The sequence below is a fragment of the Myotis daubentonii genome, chromosome 4, assembly GCF_963259705.1.
Source record: "Myotis daubentonii chromosome 4, mMyoDau2.1, whole genome shotgun sequence".
NCBI lineage: Eukaryota > Metazoa > Chordata > Mammalia > Chiroptera > Vespertilionidae > Myotis > Myotis daubentonii.
Window position 1 is genome coordinate 112701564 of NC_081843.1, and position 18625 is coordinate 112720188.

The 18625-nt window shown below is 44.0% G+C and overlaps 1 long non-coding RNA gene across 1 annotated transcript in view; it reads left to right on the forward strand.

Annotated features, from left to right (window-relative positions):
• LOC132233779 (uncharacterized) overlaps nucleotides 1–18625 on the forward strand; it is a 99800-nt gene that overhangs the window by 48580 nt on the left and 32595 nt on the right. The window contains exon 2 of the long non-coding RNA XR_009452722.1: nucleotides 6406–6604. This is a non-coding gene — a long non-coding RNA (uncharacterized LOC132233779). The remainder of the gene's footprint in view (nucleotides 1–6405; nucleotides 6605–18625) is intronic.

The following is an 18625-nucleotide window of genomic DNA, read 5'->3' on the forward strand; positions in this document are numbered from 1 at the left end:
TTTGGAATAAATTAATTGGAACTACATTTTTTGGGTGAATAATTCAGAAAGTAGTTACTGAGCACTGTTTAGTGTGCACCTAAGCACTCCAGTGGATACAAAGAGATCTAAGATACTCTATCACCAAGAGGTCCTGTGGAGGAAGTCTGGCCCTGGGTAAAACTGTGACTTTGTTTTTGTCGTTTTATTGGAATACTCTTTCCTAAAGGTACTGATGTGTGGGCAGGGGAGAGAAGTCCAGCCTAGAGGTTGGACAATAGTGGTGGATGCTGATATATGTAGCAAATGTGAGAGTTCTTTTTTAACAAAATGTTTTATTGTTTTTTTCAAATGAAATCTAAACAACATGAGAGCAGTAACCATTTCAGCCTATTGTTTAGTTCTTTTTTAAATTAAATATAGTTTTGTTGATTTCAGAGAGGAAGGGAGAGGGAGAGAGAGAGATAGAAATATCAATGATGAGAGAGAATCATTGATCAGCTGTCTCCTGCACGCCCCATGCTGGGATGGAGCCTGAAAACCCAGGCATGTGCCCTGACCAGGAATCAAACCGTAACCTCCTGGTTCATAGGTCAACACTCAACCACTGAGCCAGCCACACTGGCCGGGCTGTTTAGTTCTTTATGTAACATTTGACCTAAATGAGTGCCATATATTACTATACAGTAACTTAGTCAGTTACACCATTGATTGATTAATAGTGTATAAATTTAGTAGATCATGTATCTAAAGCAGGAAATGTGAGACCTTAAGTGTTTAAATGTTTGCACTGAGGTGACAATATGGTTCCTAGAAGTGAAGACAGAAACAGAGAGAGAGAAGCCAGGGAGAGGCTGATTTGGAGTCTGTGATCTGGAGGAAGAGAAGGTAAAGGGAAGGGAGAAAGCAGAAAGTGCTGTGTGAGGCCAACGCACATTTCTGTCCTGTCACCCTTCTGTTCTGTCAGCCTCCATGTAGGTTTTGTTCTAGGCTTAGTTCTTATGGTGCCAGGATGGGTTCTATGGTTCCAGACATCACTTCCTCATCACAACTGCACACAAACACCAGAATACAGCGTATTTTATGTTTGTGCCTACTTGTGTAGTATGATACTGATTTTTCTTTCTTAACCATCTTGTCCATAGATAGGGTGTCTCAGAATTTTGGATTCCTTCTGTAAATTCAACTTGTTAATATGAATTCTAATCCTTGGGAACTATTCGGATATTGGCTTTCCTGATTAATTTCATTTGTGTGTGTATCTGTAGATATCCTTTATTGGGCTAAAAATGGATTTATCCTCTGCCTATAATAAAGTCTTCCCAAAGTGAAGTACTGCTCAAAGAATTGCAATGTCTAAGAAGTTTGGTGAGGTATAAAATAAAAATTCTAAGCTTACACTTTGCTACTGTACTGTAAGTTAAGTATAGTAACACTAGAGGCCAGGTGCACAAAATTCATACAAGGGGCTTGGCCTCCACCTGCTGCGGCGGCCACCTCTACCTCAGCCCCCGCCCACCGCAGCTTCGTCCAGAAGGATGTCCGGTCTAATTAGCATATTACACTTTTATTATTATAGATAACGAGGGAGCATGAGACCTGGGGTGCTCAAATGGCTCTTCCACACACTAGCTCATGGTCTGGATTCAGTTACTTCACTTCTCTAGATCGCAATGTCTTCACCTCTTCCCTTGAGAGTTGTATGACATTGCATCAGTGTTTCCTAACCTGGGTTTTATGAAAAACTAGCTTTCTGAGAAAGATTTATTAATAAGTGAAAAGTGGAAATTTTAGTCAAATATATTTGGGAAATACTGGGTTAAGCCAAGTTAATCACATTTCATCACTGCAGGATCCCCAGAGCCTATGATATGCTAATATGCGCTGTGAATGTCTGGGAGGATGCTGCATCTTCTGATGCTTCTGGCCAGGGGTCTGTTTTTTTCCTGGTTGTTTTGTATTGGTTTGGTCTGGGTTAGGGTTTTTCGAAGAATCAGAAGACCTGATCTTTGGAGCATAGGTACTGAGACATTGAACTGGATAACATTTGACTCTGCAGTTATGCAAAAGGAATGTGTTCTCTGAGCTCAGAGGCTTGCTTTGGGAATAACAGGAAGGCGGGATCTCTCCAACTAAGTCAATTATGGAGTGCATATTGAAGGAGGAGAATCAGAACTAGCATCTGATGAATGGATAGAATTTTCATAGCTGCAGCTGAGTGGAGACATATATGGATGAAAGGGATGGCATAGATAAAGACATGAACAGAGGGAAAGTACAGTAGGTTTTGGGAAGTTATGACCTGTCAAAAATGATTGGATCTAAATACATATTATGAAATGGCTGGGAAAATGTGAGTTGGTGTCAAGTTGCTGAAAGCCTTGAGTGTCCGAGTAGAAAGGCTGGGCTTTGTGTAGGCAGTGTAGAGCCATTTGAGAAGAACGGTGTAAGCAAAGCAGTATAAGAGGCAGCTTAACCTGAGACACTGGGAGATGGGTTACAGGGTAGTGTGAAGGCGATGCTTTTGTGATACGGGCTTGAATCTGAATGCGGACGGTGGCATTGGGAATGGAATGGAAGGGATAGAATCTGGCTATTTCTGAGTCAGAACACTCCAGAGTGCTTGTTACGCTCCAGATAACACTGGAGAGCTTGCTGCATATGGAGAGAGACAAGATCCAGCAAGAGAAGTTACTCAAGAGCAATAAAGAGTCTCATGTTTCTCAGAGAGGAGTGCTGGCTATTTGGTTTGCTTGTTCATTCACTCATTTATTCACTTGTTTGTCCATTCATCAAGCACTTAGGATGGCCTACACTGTGTAGGTAAGTATGTGTGCAGGGACATGGTAGCCTTTTCCCCTAATTTACTGCTAATAGTTTGCACTGAGGCTCTTTTATAGTCTTGCAATTCATTCTAACTGATCTGCAGAGAAGGGTTATGACTTCATCAAGATAATAACATTTTGGATTGGATTTTAAAGAGCATTTCTTTTGTATCTTCTTTCATTCCTTTAATTTGCTAATTGTTAGAGCTCACTTATTTAAAGCCACACTAGATAGTGATTTCTTATGAAATACATATTTTAAGCCCTATAATCCATTTTAAGGGCATGTGAAGATTTATTTTTTTATTTTTTTATTAACATTTTTTTTTAATTAAATCTTTATTGTTCAGATTATTACATTTGTTCCTCTTTTCCCCCCCCCCATAACTCCCCTCCTCCCAGTTCCCGCCCCACCCTCCGCCCTCACTCCCCACCCACTGTCCTCATCCATAGGTGCACGATTTTTGTCCAGTCTCTTCCCACATCTCCCACACCCCTTTCTCCCCCAAGAATAGTCAGTCCATTACCTTTCTATGTCCCTGATTCTATTATAATCACCAGTTCATTCTGTTCATCAGATTATTTATTCACTTGATTCTTAGATTCACTTGTTGATAGATGCATATTTGTTGTTCATAATTTGTATCTTTACCTTTTTCTTCCCCTTCCTCTTCTTAAAGGATACCTTTCAGCATTTCATATAATCCTGGTTTGGTGGTGATGAACTCCTTTAGCTTTTCCTTATCTGTGAAGCTCTTTGTCTGACCTTCAATCCTGAATGATAGCTTTGCTGGATAAAGTAATCTTGGTTGTAGGTTCTTGGTATTCATCACTTTGAATATTTCTTGCCATTCCCTTCTGGCCTGCAAAGTTTCTGTTGAGAAATCAGCTGACAGTCGTATGGGTATTCCCTTGTAGGTAACTCGGTTTCTTTCTCTTGCTGCTTTTAAGATTCTCTCTTTGTCTTTTGCTCTTGGCATTTTAATTATGATGTGTCTTGGTGTGGTCCTCTTTGGATTCCTTTTGTTTGGGGTTCTCCGCGCTTCTTGGACCTGTAAGTCCATTTCTTTCACCAGGTGGGGGAAGTTTTCTGTCATTATTTCTTCAAATAGGTTTTCAATATCTTGGTCTCTCTCATCTTCTGGCACCCCTATAATTCTGATGTTGGTACGCTTGAAGCTGTCTCAGAGGCTCCTTACACTATCCTCGCATTTTTGGATTCTTTTTTCATTTTGCTTTTCCCGTTGGGTGTTTTTTGCTTCTTCGCATTTCAAATCATTGACTTGATTCTTGCGCTCCTCTGGTCTGCTGTCGGGAGTCTGTATAATATTCGTTATTTCAGTCCGTGTATGCTTAATTTCTAGTTGGTTCCCCAATATAGCATCAAGGGTCTCATTAGTTTTCTTGTAGATCTCATTAAGTTTATCGGCGGCTTCTAAACAGTTCTTGAGAGACCTTAAAAGTGTGGTTCTGAACTCTATATCTTCCTTTGACAATTTTGTCCTGTTTCTTTGTCTCCGCATTTTGTTATGCTTCCTTGGTGCACCCCCTAGTGGTCTTTGTTCGCAGTCTTATAGTTAAACCTTGATTGTTGTAGCTAATCCCAGGTAGGGTTTGACCTCCAGGCCAGGTGGCTATCAAGGGCATGTGAAGATTTAAATGACATAATGCCTTAGAGGCACAAATCTGCATTAATGCTCAATATTTACTATTTTGCTACTCTTTTTTGTTTTACAAGCGAAAGTTTATTCAGAAAATCACAGAGTTAGAAAAAAGTGAGTCACCTGGGCTACGTGAGCTCAGGAAACAAGTTGCAGAGGCAGAAGAAGGGCCTTGGAGCTTAGGGGGGAGAGAGAAAGCAAAGGCAGGCTCCTTGAAGGAAGAAGAGGGAGAAAGTTGTAGCTGTGCTCCAGAGAGAGAGAGAGAAATGAGAGGGCACACCTTGGGGAGGAAAGGGGGCGGGGAAAGGGGTGGGCATGAGAGAGACAGAAATGTCAATCAGCAGCCTCCTACACACCTCGAGCCAGCATCCCAGGCATGTGCCCTGACCAGGAGTCAAACCAGCAACACTTCATTGCATTGGACAACTCCCAGTTAAGCCACACCGGTCAGGGCACCACTTTGCTGCTCTTAACTACTGCTATTATTGCTGCTGCTGCTGTCATTGCTGTCGTTGTACTTGAGACTTTCTCTGGCTTTCAGTAATGCTCCAGCATATTCATATGTAACTTCACTTGTCTGCTGGCCTCACTGTGCAGAAATGTGGCTGCGAGGGGGTGCCGAGTGGAGTGACGGACTCCTGTGGATAACAGGCCATGGCATTTGGGAGAGTCTGAGAGACAAGGTTGTGGTTTTCTTGTGACCTATTGGAATGAGGAGCCCTCAGGACATGCTTGTGTGTGTGCTTGTGAACACATGCATGTTCATGTGTGTGTTTAATGCAGTTTATTTGGATCTGAGATACTGTTTATATATTATTCAGCTAATTCTAATATCCTATACTCCTTTTATCTTAAAACCTTGGGGTTTAAAGTCACGCTGAAGAGGAGGTAAGAAGTCCACTTCAACATGACACTCTTCCTGCTCTTTCCTCCTTTGCCACCGGGTCACTTTGCTTCCTCCAACACTGGAATTCTGGAAATCAGGGTTTTTAAAGGCAGGAGCACATTTCTAGAAAATTTGGAATCAAAGAAAGACATGTATTCTCAACACTGCTTAGAAATGATGATAATGATCATACTTAGCATCAGGGACACGGGGTCCCACATGATCCATGCCCTAGGATTCCCCCCTTTTGCTTCTGTGGCTGAATCAACATTCCCGGGGTTGCTTGAGTTCTCATCCAGCCAGGAGGTGCCCAGCACCGAGGGTGGTCCATGCTGCTCGCATGCTGGAGCTGCAGGTTTCTTTATTCGACAAAAGAACAGAAGGGGAGCGGGGGTGGGGGGGGGGGAGAAAGCAGGGTCATGACCACTGCTGACTGAACTCTGCACTGAGCGTGGGAATGAGGAGGAACAACCCCTGTGGCCAGCAAACGTGGGAGAAGAGAGTTCCATCTCCCTGGGCCTCCTCCGGGAACAACAACCCAGGACTGTTGTCATTCACGGAAATGTGACGGACATGCATTCATTCAGCCAACAGATATTTATGGAGCGACGCCTCTGTTCCAGGCTCTGTTCTAGGTTCTGAGCATGGCACAGTGAACAAAACACACAAAGCTCAGCTTCTGTGGAGGTTGTGTGTCTGGTGCCTGGAATAAGGACTCCAAGGCATCAAAGTGCCCCAGGCAGAGGGCCTGGCAGTGCAGAGGCCCGGGGGGCGTGAGGAACAGATGCCCAGCATCACAGAGCTGAGGGGAGCGAGGGTAAGGGCCTGGGCGTGGAGTCTGATGGCGCAGGCCCCCAGGTCTAGTGAAGGCTTGGGCTTCTACCCCACGTGGCATGGGAAGCCGCTGGAGGGTTTTGAGCAGAGGAATGACAGGATCTGACTTAGGTTTTAACGGAATTATCTGACTTCTGTGGTGAATACACTGAAGGAGTCTAGGGCAGAAGCAGGGGTCAGCTTCGTAAACCACCTGGGGATTTGTCTTCCGTTCCTCCAGGTGGCTCTTTGCGACCAGACCTGAACTGCTCTCTCCCGACCGTGTCCGTCTACCTGATGGAGTCCCTCCTGCAGCTCAGCCTCGGGAACCAGGACCTGCAGCAGCGGCTTCTCCCGCTGCCAGAGTGCGAGCCAGCAGCCTCTCTGTCCTCTAAAGAGTTTCCAGGTCCCGGGCTCCTCGCTGACAGGGGACATGAATGGTGAGTTCTCCCATTGCTCTCTGTCGTCTGTGTCTCTCGCCTGGAGTCAAGAAGGAAGAGCTAACTCCCCTTGGGAAGGGCCTCAGAATGCCAGGGTTTCCCTCCACAGAGATCTTCCTAGAAATCCCGCTAAGCGAGGTCCTGAAGCCTTCTCTCGACTTCATCTCAGGAGCTAGTCTCTCTCCCACATGTCTGCACGGGAACAGAGGTGGGAGAAGGTGCCTCTCTGAGGAAACCTTCCCCCCACGCCCTATTCTTCCCCCACCTTTCATGTTCTGAACATAAGTGGGGGACTCCAGACTTTGGGACCATTTTTTTCAACACCCACCTTTGAAGACTTGCATCTTTGTTTATTTGTTTTTATTGCTGTGTAATATTCTGGCACGTCACCCTGGGGTGTAATAGCTATGATACATCCTGTTACAAAGGGAAGTGCTACTTGTTAATTCAGGAATTGTATGCTTCTGTCTTAATCACTATCAATAAGTGAGACTTGCTCGGCAGAGAGGAAAAAGAAAATTCAGGATGTCATACCATCATGTCTTGGCAACATGCGTGTAGTAGACACAAATATTTGTTGAAAGGATTGAGTTTTGTGCTTTGAATGGAAATTGCAAAGTAATTCATATTAGGAAAGCAGTTCACGGTCAGAATGAAGCCCAGCCTCACCAGGACAGTGCCCGTAAGGAAACTGTGCCCTCACTCTGTGTCAGACTACCACCCAGCGGATGGCTTTTTTCCCCTACAGGGAGTTAGCAATTTTTAAGCCTCAAGTCCTTCTGAGTCCTAAAAGGAGCTGCCATGCAACTGGGTAACGGGTGTTACAGATTGCCAACAGACCTTGGGTTTGCAGAAAGAGGAGAGTTTTCTGACCGAGGGAGGAAGGGCATGAGCCTTTAAGTCTGACAGTCACAGCTGGACTTGAGAAAAGTGTTTGAGCAATGATGATGCTAAATATTGGAACATGGCTTTCACATGACCTGCTCTGATGTGGGATTCACACTTAGACTCTGTACCGATGCTTAGGAATAAATGTATATCCAGGGGATACCGTGTGCCAAGCCATAAACTGGAAGACGGCACACATGTGAAAGGTGACATAGCAGTGCAGGAACAGTTGTGAGGCACTTCGTTAACCACCAGTGAGAGGTCTAAACAACGAGTGCTGTGAGGATGGGCAGGCCAGGGCGGAGGTGGGGGGGAGGGGGGAGGGGCGGGGGGAAGAGCAGTCACAGTGGGATGAGGCGGAATGCCAGGGCTTCTGGAGTCCCAGAGAAGCCAGCTCTGTACTGCGGTTCCATCATACAAAGTGCGGTGCCCATGAAACATCTTCCATGGGCGTGTGACATGCACAAACCACCTCGTCACTCTGTGCTTCAGATTTTCATCTCTTTATCACCTTCTTTCAAATGGAGCATTATAACACGCACACACATACAGAAAAGTACCTAAACTAGTTGGAGGAAAAACAGTCTAATGAGTGAATAAAAGAAAATAAAGCCACACGTGTGATTGTAATTACTCCAGAGAACACGAGCAGTGCTCTGAAAGCTGCGGGGGTCTCCCCCAAGCACCCCACCCTTCCCCGTGCTCAGGGTGACCACCGGCCTGCACTTGACGGCAGTGCTTTTCTCGCTTTCCTTTCGTTTTGCACACTACACACTGTAAGAGAAAACCGCCCAAGCCTGGTCTGGAATAGACGTTTCCTGTGATGTAACTTACAACCGCTTGGAGAAGATGGATATTCCTGACAGTGCCTGAACAATTTCCCGGTGGATTTTCATGAGATTAAGGTTTATTTTGAAAATTAATTACTCACTTGTCACTTTGGTTCTCAGTTGACTATCAGTCAAAAATCTACCACCTTTAACCACACTCACTTTTATATACCTAGACTAAAAAGGTCTACCTAACCGCTCTCCTTTCCTACAAAATGTACCTACAAAGAATCAATATTGGAATAGGCATCCAGGTATCCTTAATACCTTCTTACAACTAAATGATCTGAAACGTTTACTGTCAGGGTAACAATTTTAGTATTGCCCATTTTTAAACTCTATGAAAGTGGATTCATATTCTATTTATCTTGTCATCTTTGCTTAATATTTTTTAAGAGCCAACCATATTGCTTTTTTGCTTATTCATTTTTATTGCTGTGTAATATTCCATTAGAGGCATATACTAGTATTTATTCATTCTACTGTTTATGGCCATTTTGTTTCCAAAACTTCAGTTTGGACTGTTAAGGACCAGACTGCCAGGAAAGTACTTATATGTACCTCAATGCAAATATGCTAGAGTTCCTCTTCAGGGAAGTAACCAGGAGTGGAATTGTTGGATCATAGGATGTGCATATTTCAGCTTTTGTGGATAATGTCCACTTGCTTTTCCAAAGTAGTTGTACCAGTGCCTACTCCCAGCAGCACAGCTGAGAGTTGCCATTTTCTCACTCAACACAGGCTATTTGCAGACATTTTGAATTTTCTTAATTGGTTTGTAGTACAATGGTATCTTATCCTGTGGTGTATTTTTTTTATTATTATTATTGATTTCAAAGAGGAAGGGAGAGGGATGGAGATAGAAACATCAATGATGAGGGAGAACCAAGATGGTGGCATAGGTTAACGCCGGAGTTTGCTGCTTTGAACAACTACTTCAAAAGTAAAACTAAAAGACGGAAGGGACATCACCCAGAACCACAGGAACGCTGGCTGAGTGGAAGTCCTACAACTAGGAGGAAAGAGAAACGCATACGGACACTCAGAGGAGGCGCAGTGCTGAAGTCAAATTCTGAGGTGCGGAGTGCGCGGAGCGGGCTGGCGGCGGAGGGCGCGGTTGGCGTTTTCACTCCGGAGGGAGTCGCAGACTCTGAGCTCCAGATCCGGGCGAGTCTTTAGGGACCCAGACTCAAACGGGAGAAGCGGGACTGTCTGGCTTCGGTCAGAGCGAGTGCAGCTTTCTCTCCCAGCTTTGCAGCGGGTGCTGGGACTCAGAGAGGCAGAGCCCCTGGGGACAGGACTGAGAGCCGCCATAACTGCTCTCTCTGGCCCACCCTGTTGATCCTGTGCGACCTGCCCCGCCCAAGCCCTGCACAGAGGCATTTGCCGGATAGCCTCAGGCAAAGGCTAGATTAGCACCTCCCTAGAGGACAGAAGTTCTCTCACCGCTGACACAGCTGATTCTCATAGCCACTTGGCCTGGAGGTCAAACCCTCCCTGGAATTAGCTACAACAATCAAGATTTAACTATAAGACTGCGAACAAAGACCACTAGGGGGTGCACCAAGGAAGCATAACAAAATGCGGAGACAAAGAAACAGGACAAAATTGTCAGTGGAAGAAATAGAGTTCAGAACCACACTTTTAAGGTCTCTCAAGAACTGTTTAGAAGCTGCCGATAAACTTAATGAGATCTACACGAAAACTAATAAGACCCTCGATCTTATATTGGGGAACCAACTAGAAAGTAAGCACACACGGACTGAAATAACGAATATTATACAGACGCCCGACAGCAGACCAGAGGAGCGCAAGAATCAAGTCAATGATTTGAAATGCGAGGAAGCAAAAAACATCCAACCGGAAAAGCAAAATGAAAAAAGAATCCAAAAATGCGAGGATAGTGTAAGGAGCCTCTGGGACAGCTTCAAGCGTACCAACATCAGAATTATAGGGGTGCCAGAAGATGAGAGAGAGCAAGATATTGAAAACCTATTTGAAGAAATAATGACAGAAAACTTCCCCCACCTGGTGAAAGAAATGGACTTACAGGTCCAAGAAGCGCGGAGAACCCCAAACAAAAGGAATCCAAAGAGGACCACACCAAGACACATCATAATTAAAATGCCAAGAGCAAAAGATAAAGATAGAATCTTAAAAACAGCAAGAGAAAGAAACTCAGTTACCTACAAGGGAATACCCATACGACTGTCAGCTGATTTCTCAACAGAAACTTTGCAGGCCAGAAGGGAGTGGCAAGAAATATTCAAAGTGATGAATACCAAGAACCTACAACCAAGATTACTTTATCCAGCAAAGCTATCATTCAGAATTGAAGGTCAGATAAAGAGCTTCACAGATAAGGAAAAGCTAAAGGAGTTCATCACCACCAAACCAGGATTATATGAAATGCTGAAAGGTATCCTTTAAGAAGAGGAAGGGGAAGAAAAAGGTAAAGATACAAATTATGAACAACAAATATGCATCTATCAACAAGTGAATCTAAGAATCAAGTGAATAAATAATCTGATGAACAGAATGAACTGTTGATTATAATAGAATCAGGGACATAGAAAGGGAATGGACTGACTATTCTTGGGGGGGAAAGGGGTGTGGGAGATGTGGGAAGAGACTGGACAAAAATCGTGCACCTATGGATGAGGACAGTGGGTGGGGAGTGAGGGCGGAGGGTGGGGCGGGAACTGGGAGGAGGGGAGTTATGGGGGGGAAAAAAAGAGGAACAAATGTAATAATCTGAACAATAAAGATTTAAGTAAAAAAAATAAAAAAATAAAAAAATAAAAAAAAATAAATACTTTAGTGAACTAAAAAATAAATAAATAATAATAAAAAAAAGAAACATCAATGATGAGAGAAAATCATTGATCGGCTGCCTCCTGCACGCCCCCCACTGGGAATTGAGCCACACCCAGGCATGTGCCCTTGACCGGAATCGAACCTGGGACCCTTTAGTCCATAGGCTGACATTCTGTCCACTGGGCTAAACTAGCTAGGGCTCATTCTGGTTTTGACTTTTATTTGTCTGATTAAATATGTGATTGAACCCATTAACGTATATTAATTGGTCATGTGGATTTCTTCTTCCATGATATTCCTGCTCAAGTATCTACCCCTCCTTTTTTTCCTATTTATTGGTAATTTGCCTTTTTTCCCCCTTATGGGAGTTCCTACAAATATAAAAAGCCTTCTATTGCTAATATCTTCTCCCACCTTGTGCCTGTTTTTTATACCCTTCCAATATGATCAAATTTAGCAATTTTTTCCTTCATGGTGTGTGTGTGTGTGTGTGTGTGTGTGCATGCACATATAAACACATCACATTTTACTTCAAAATCTTGTCATAATTTACTGAATTTTCTAAAATTTGTTTCTTTTTTGGTATAGTCTGTAGAGTTTTCTATCTATAAGATCATGTCATCTGTAAACAGATCATTTTACTTCTTTTCTGGTTTGGATGCCTTTTATTTCTTTTTCTTGTTTGATTGCTGTCACTAGTACTTCCAGTGGTATCTATACTAATAAAAGGGTCATATGCTAATTCGACCGGACATCTTCCGGACATCCTTTCTGACAAAGCTGGGCCTGAGAGAAGCCATCTGCCCACGGTCCTGGGTGCCAGTGACTGCAGCTGCGGCCCGGGAGAAGCCACCTGCCCCCAGTCCCGGGTGCCTGCGCCTGTGGCCTGCCTCAGTCTCGGGTGCCTGTGGTGGGCCAGGGGGTGGGAAGCCCAGGTCTCGGGTTCCTGCAGCCGGCTGGAGGAAGGAAGCCTGGGTCCCGGGTGTGGGGCCGAGGCAGAGGTGGTTAGGGGCGATCAGGCAGAGGTGGCCAGGGCAATCAGGCAGGCAGGCAGGCAGGCAGGCAAGCAGTTAGGATCCAGCAGTCCCGGATTGTGAGAGGTAGTAAGACATCCCCCGAGGGGTCCCGGACTGGAGAGGGTGCAAGCTGGCTGAGGGACCCCCGGCCCCTGTGCACGAATTTTGTGCACTGGGCCTCTAGTGCTAAATATAAGGGCAAGAGTGGACATCCTTGCCTTGCACTGGATCTTAGAGGAAAAACTTTATTCCCCCCATCGATTGTGATGCTAGCTGTGAGCTCTTCATGAATGGCTTTGATTGTGTTGAGAAAATTTCCTTTTATACCTATTTTGTTGAGAGGTTTTCTTTAAATTATGAATGCATGTTGAATTTTATCAAATGCTTTTTCTGTTTCTATTTAGACAATCGTGTGGGTTTTAATCTTTCATTCTGTTAATGTGTATATATCACATTGGTTGATTTGTACTTGTTAAACCTTGCATCCCAGGGATAAATCCCACTTAGCCATGGTATGAGTTGTTTTTATATTTTAAATAGCAGTCTTTTAATCAAATATGTATTGAACAACTATTTTCTCTAAGTCTGTGGTTTGTCTTCTCATTTTCTTGATCCCTTAGCATACTAATCATAGATATTTTAAATTCCTAGTCTGGTGATAATTCCAACATCCCTGTCATATCTAAGTCTGGTTCTGATACTTGCTCTGTTTCTTTAAACGGTTCTTTTTGCCTTTTAGTATCCTTGTAATTTTTCTGTTGAAAGCCAGACATGATATACTAGGTAAAAGGAACTTCAGTCTCTAGGCCTCTTGATGTGGTGGTAAGGGGCGAGGGGGGACGTGTTCTATACTGGTATGGGCAGGTCCCAGTTTTTATCAGCCTATGGCCCTGGGCTGTGACCTTTATTTCGTTATTATTTTTTTAATAAAAATTTAATATATTTTTATTGATTGCAGAGAGGAAGGAAGAGGGAGAGAGAGACAGAAACATCAGTAATAAGAGAGAATCACTAATTGGCTGCTTCCTACATGCCCCACACTGGGGATCCAGCCCACAGCCCTGACTGGGAATCCAACGGTGACCTCCTGGTTCATAGGTCGATATTCCACCACTGAGCCATGCTGGCCAGGCTGGGCTGTGACCTTTAAAAGTGCTTCTCATGTTCCTCCCCCCAAACTAACTAACTATCACTATCTATCTCTCTCTCTCTCTCTCTCTCTCTCTCTCTCTCTCTCTCTCTCCCTCCCTCCCTCCCTCCCTCCCTCCCTCCCTCCCTCCCTCCCTCCCCTCCATGGGAAGACTAGAAGGGGCTGCTCTATAGATTCCTTTCCTTTTCATCAGAGGCTGCAGCAGACTGGAGCTGGTTATTGCCTTTCCCCCAGGTGGTTAGGCTCTGGAGAAACAGTTTCTTTTACAGTGGTTCTCAACCTTCCTAATGCTGCGACCCTTTAATACAGCTCCTCATGTTGTGGTGACCCCCAATTTCATTGTTACAAATTGAACATAATTAAAGCATAGTGATTAATCACAAAAACAATATGTAATTATATATGTGTTTTCCGATGGTCTTAGGCGACCCCTGTGAAAGGGTCGTTTGACCCCAAAGGGGTCGTGACCCACAGGTTGAGAACCGCTGGTTTAGAAGAACAGAGTTCTCCAGGCTTGTTTCAAAAGGACTCTTTTGCCCCTACCCCCGACGGAAGCCTGAGGGGATTTTCCCAGTCATCTTTGTGAGACGCCTAGGGCTCCTGGAGGGAAGGCTCGCAAAAGTGTGGGAGCCTCCTAGCACCGCCCCCCTGGAGCTGTTAGCGCTCACACTGTCCCGTTCATCAGTGGCACCCGAGGCTTCCCCACTCTGGTACTGGTCCCCCAGAGGTTCCTGGGTGAGTTGTGGTTCTCTGTCCTGCCTGTCTGCCTCTCAGAATTTGGGGCCCATGATCTGGATTCCCCGTGGGTCCAAGAAGAGTTGTTGACTTTCCGTTTGTTCAGCCTTTTCCGTGTGTGGGTGGGAGCGATGACTTCCAAGTTCCTTACGTGCTGGGCTGGAGGCGGCCTGTTCCTCAAGTGTTTCTTAAACAACCTTTCCAGTTTTAGTAGCTAGAGCATCTTATTTTCCCTCAGAACGGTTCTAGTTCACTCATTTTATGGAGGTCTAAAAAAGTTAACAAAACTTAGTTACGCAGTTAGTAGCAGAGCTGGTATTAGATTAAGTGAGCAGAGTGATAATGTAGCCTTTTTCTTTTTTTAAATATTTTTTTATTGATTTAAGAGATGAAAGGAGAGGGAGAGAGAAACATCAGTGATGAGAGAGAATCATTGTTGGGCTGCCTCCTGCACACCCCCTACTGGGGATCGAGCCCACAACCTGAGCATATGCCCTTGACTGGAATGGAACCCGGGACCCTTCATTCCACAGGCTGATGCTCTACCCATTGAGCCAAACCAGCCAGGGCCTTTTCCTTTTTTTTTTCTTTTTAAATATATTTTTATTGATTTCAGAGAGAAAAGAAGAGGGAGAGAGAGATAGAAACATCATTGATGAGAGAGAATCATTGATCAACTGCCTCTTGCATGCCCCACACTGGGGATGGAGCTGGCAATCCAGGCTTGTGCCCTGACCGGGAATCGAACCATGACCTTTTCTGGTTCCTAGGTTGACACTGAACCACGCAGGCTGGGCAGTGTAGCTTTTTCTCAAATGAAAATCCAGGGAAGGATGGAATAATAGTAACTATTAAATAGGAAGCAGAGGTGGTGTTCTTTTTTGAGAAATCCTTATTCTTGAAAGTATTACATACATCTGATTTCCCTACCTGCCCCACCCCCCATCCCATTGACCCCTTCTAGGCCATCCCCGCCCCCTATCCCAGGCAGGGGATGTTCTTTTATTTAAAAATATGTTTTACTGATTTAGAGAGAGGACGGGTTAAAATGGGTCAGAGTTGGAATTTTAGCTCTAGCTCTGCCACCATTCGGCTGTGTGATCTCTGACCGGGCCTTCTCTTTTTCATCTCTGAAACAAAAAGTTGAATTAAATGGTCTCTAAGATTCTCTTCAAGGCTAAGTCCTTTGATTATGTGACTCATTTACAGTCTCTTGGAGGCAAACAGAACAGTACTTATGAGCCATTAACTATTAACTAGACATCTTTATTCTCTCCCCTCCTTCTCTCCCCACCCCCACCTCAAACATACATAGACATTACCTGCTCAGACATAGGTGGTAGGCCTCCTTTACCAGCAGATGTTTTGTATGACCCCTCTCCTCTTCATTATATTTTTAGTGACAGATGAAAGGTAGAGAAAGGACTTCAGATTCTTACCATCGGGAAGGTGCAAGCAAGATTGAGAGTATAACTTTGCTCTTAGAAACATAAAGGAATATATTTGGTAAGTGGTCAATCATTTTCCCAGAGGCCTGGTTTAAGTCTTGGCATGCACTGTTTCTTCATCACCTAACTATGCATTTTTATACTTACTTGTCTTGATGTTGAATAAAAAGTGTCATGACCAGGGAATGTTTTCTTGCATAAGACTTTGAGATAAAGCAAAAGAACACGTGCTTTTCGTGGTGCCTTGTCAGCCTCTTTATGTTCATGGATCAAATGGAAACCAGAGCTCTCCCTGGCATTTCCCAGTGTTTTAAAGCAGCATAAAATGCTAAATTGAAGCGCTCCATAGGTCCCTGGATTCACAAAATTCAAAAGGTCTATTTTTTAAAGCATTTCCTGATGTCTTTAGGGCCACACCTACCATAAATTGTTTACATATAATAGTAAATTTCAGGAAAAAAGGCCAAGTGATCAGTTAATCTCATGGGCCTGCTAGCTGTAAACATTTTTGGATGTCCACGCTGTATTTAATAACCAAGCCCAAAATGTTTTTATTTCATTAGCTAATGGACTTTTCAGGTGTGGGGCTATTTAAGGCTTTGTCTCAGCTTTGTGGCCAAACAGCCTGTGTGTGTGACCAGCTGAGATGCCCTGTTTTGGCTTCGTTCATACCATGGGCTGATATTTCTCAGACACCTCATAGAGTCGGAAAACATATTTTTTGGTTCATTTTACAAGTTCCTATGTAAACTGTGAATGGCTATAAACACAAGAGATCAGTTCATGGGACATACTCCAGTGATTGTTCTCACTGCAGGATCTAATCACGAGTCCCCTGACATAGCTGTAGATGTCCAGGGAGAAGGAAAATCATCTCCCAGAAATTGAAAACAGTGTGAGGATGTGTCCTTTAACACATGTCCTCCAAGTGTTCAAGGGACGTGAAATTCATGGGAACTGTTTCCTGTAAACCGTCATGTAAGTCTTCTCAGGAGAAAGACCTGGCACTCCTTTACGGAGGATGGGTAGGGAGAAGATGTTTGGAACCATAATTAGAATATTTGCATTAAAATGGTGTTTCCCCCCAGCATGCGTCCTTGGAAGGGTGACACTCCTGTTCTGTTGAAATGGCCACAGGATATAAAAAAAGTTTGTAGCTCCCTTGGGGGATAATTGTCTTCAGATCTAGCTTCTGGATAATTGAGCTCTTTTCACTTCATTGGTATCTTTAATATGTGATACAGCTAGCCTCACCAACCTGCTTACTCAGGTCGCTCGCCAGCCCTCAGTCTGTGTGACTGTGGGCTATTTAAGAAAATCAAATCCATGTTCAGAGAATGAATTTTTGCTACAACTGAGACTACTCTAAAGACTTTGATCTGATGTCTATAATAAAACAAAAGTCTGAAAAATCTTAAGTAATGGTAACTCAATGAGATTGTGTATAGCTACCAAAGATGAAGACCTTAAACAAGACAGTGCACTTTTCAATGTGTAGGTTTCAGGGTGTGTGTTAAAAATAAAGTAAATCTTATAGTCATACTTCGTATACTGAAACCAAAAGCACAGAATCCTTTCTCTTAGTACACTTTGCATATCTTCAGCCAACAAATACTTTTTGACCTAGTTGGTTTGGCTCAGTGGATAGAGTGTCAGCCTGCAGACTGAAGGGTCCCAGGTTCGATTCCAGTTAAGGGCACATGCCTGGGTTGCAGGCTCAATCCCTAGTAGGGGGTGTGCAGGAGGCAGCCAATTGATGATTCTCACCATTGAAGTTTCTCTTTCCTTCTTCTTTCCTCTTTGAAATCAATAAAACAACAAAAAAAGAACAAATACTTTTTGATTATTCATTATTTAATGGGACTGGTATAGACTCTGGGAAACAAAACAGACACAGTATCTGATTTCATGGGACTTAAATACATAGAGATAGACAAAAAATCATATATATAATGTCTTGGGGCAAATAAGTGCATATGTTGGAAAAGTGCAGCGTAATACTGTTTGGGAGCAATAGCAAAAGTGCTGTGGAGAAAAATTCAGGTCAGGGAGGAAGAATGATGGGTGCAGCTACTGTTTGGATAAGGTGCTCAGGAAAGACCTATCTGACAAGGGGAGGCTTGAGCACAGATGTGAAGCGAGGGAGATACATTTGTGGATATTTTGGGGAGTGGCAGGGGCGGGGTGTTGAAGAGAGCATGCCCCTGAGAGAACAGCAACTGCACAGAAGTGCGCTTGTTGATACAGTAAACTGTCGGAGCAAGCGTCCTGGCTCCGGAGACCATTGAAAACAATCAACAACTAATTACAAATTTACAGAGGAGGGGAACGCTGGTTTTTACTGGGCTAAACTCAGGATAAAATTGATCCCGTTTCTCTGACTTCTGCCCTCTATCCTACCCTAGAGCATTGGACTTACTTTCTCTTTTAATTTTTTTTTTAATCTCAAATTGTTTGAATAGAATGAATCCAATCACGTTTTTTCTAGGTGCACATCCATGCAATTAGGATGTCATTTAGGCTCAGTGACTGTGCTGTTCGACTTTGATTGGTGCATTAGAGTCAAAGCACGTTGCCAGGGCAGAGGCAGGCGTGGCCGGAGCAGGGAACGCTGTTATAGGCCGTCCCCTCCAGCCGAGACATCTTTGCTGAGCTGTCCGCACACCTGCCGCTCTCCTCACTTCCCACCCTTGGTTCCTAAAGGAAAACTCCGTTAGGTCTGGGGGGCTCTGTTGGAGGTTGTGTTCTCAAATGTTCCTAAACAGCAAAATGAAGATTTCTGTTTAGCCATAAGGAAGAACTTCCTCGAAATGAGGGTTTTATTTTGTAAAAGAAAGAGGAGTTGGGGCATAGCTGTAGAAATTAGAGTTTGAAAGAACCATTGACTTTTTTGTGAGTTCAAAGCTGTGGTGAAATGGGAGTTCACACATACAGGGTGTTTTCTGTGGGGCAGGCATTGTACTGGGCACCCTTATGTGTTTCATCTTATTTCATCCACTCTACCATTCTGTGACCTATTGGCAAGGACTGGTGCTATATCTTCTCTGTTTGCCCTAATGCCTGCTCTGCACTCTCTCTCATCTTCTGTGCACCTCATGAACCAGAATCCTTTGCCAATGGGAGGCGCAGGCTGGAGC